Here is a 750-nt window from a genome sequence, read left to right on the forward strand (position 1 = left end):
ATAAAGCATTTAGATATATATTGTAGGGAAGTTATTTTTTTATTTTTTTTTTCTTATTTTCGAAGAAAACCAGAATTAAAATTATTTTATAAGAATTTATGCAGTTGAATCTTTTTCCAACCTTAAGAACGTTCCCGCATTCTTTGAACAATAAATCGCAATAGTCGCATTTGTGAAGAGGTAAAAGTTAAATGCCGTAGAACTAACGGGTACATTCAAGGATGCTTCACACATTCCTTGAATAGCTGCACTTGCAAAAAGTTTTCTAAGTAATACCTATTTATATCAAATTATTTGTTATATAATTTTATTTGTATACTTTTATCACTTACGTATCAAATTGTACATAAGTACGCTCGAATTTACACGGCATAAAGATTGTTATGGACGAAATTGATGTGAAATTTCGCTGCAGAATGACGGGGGTCCAGCTTAATAGGGGTGTCTTTAGGATTCTCATAATGGTAAGAAGCAATTTGTATTAGAAAAATAGTCAGTTTTTATCAAGATAACGATAGGCAGTTTGAATTTATAATATACAATAAATATGAACCAGTTAAAATAATTTTTAAAAAGTGATTTTGATATGTAATACTGTATGTGACCAATCTCGTGATAAATAACATTGAAATCTTGCGGTTGTATTTTTAAACAGGCAAAAATTCTAAAACAAAAGCGCAGTTAAATTTAATTGAACAAGATCTACGAGACAATTAAATTATTTTAATAGAAAAAATTTCATATATATAT

Source organism: Trachymyrmex septentrionalis, unplaced genomic scaffold (assembly GCF_001594115.1).
Source record: "Trachymyrmex septentrionalis isolate Tsep2-gDNA-1 unplaced genomic scaffold, Tsep1.0 scaffold13, whole genome shotgun sequence".
Taxonomy (NCBI): Eukaryota; Metazoa; Arthropoda; class Insecta; order Hymenoptera; family Formicidae; genus Trachymyrmex; species Trachymyrmex septentrionalis.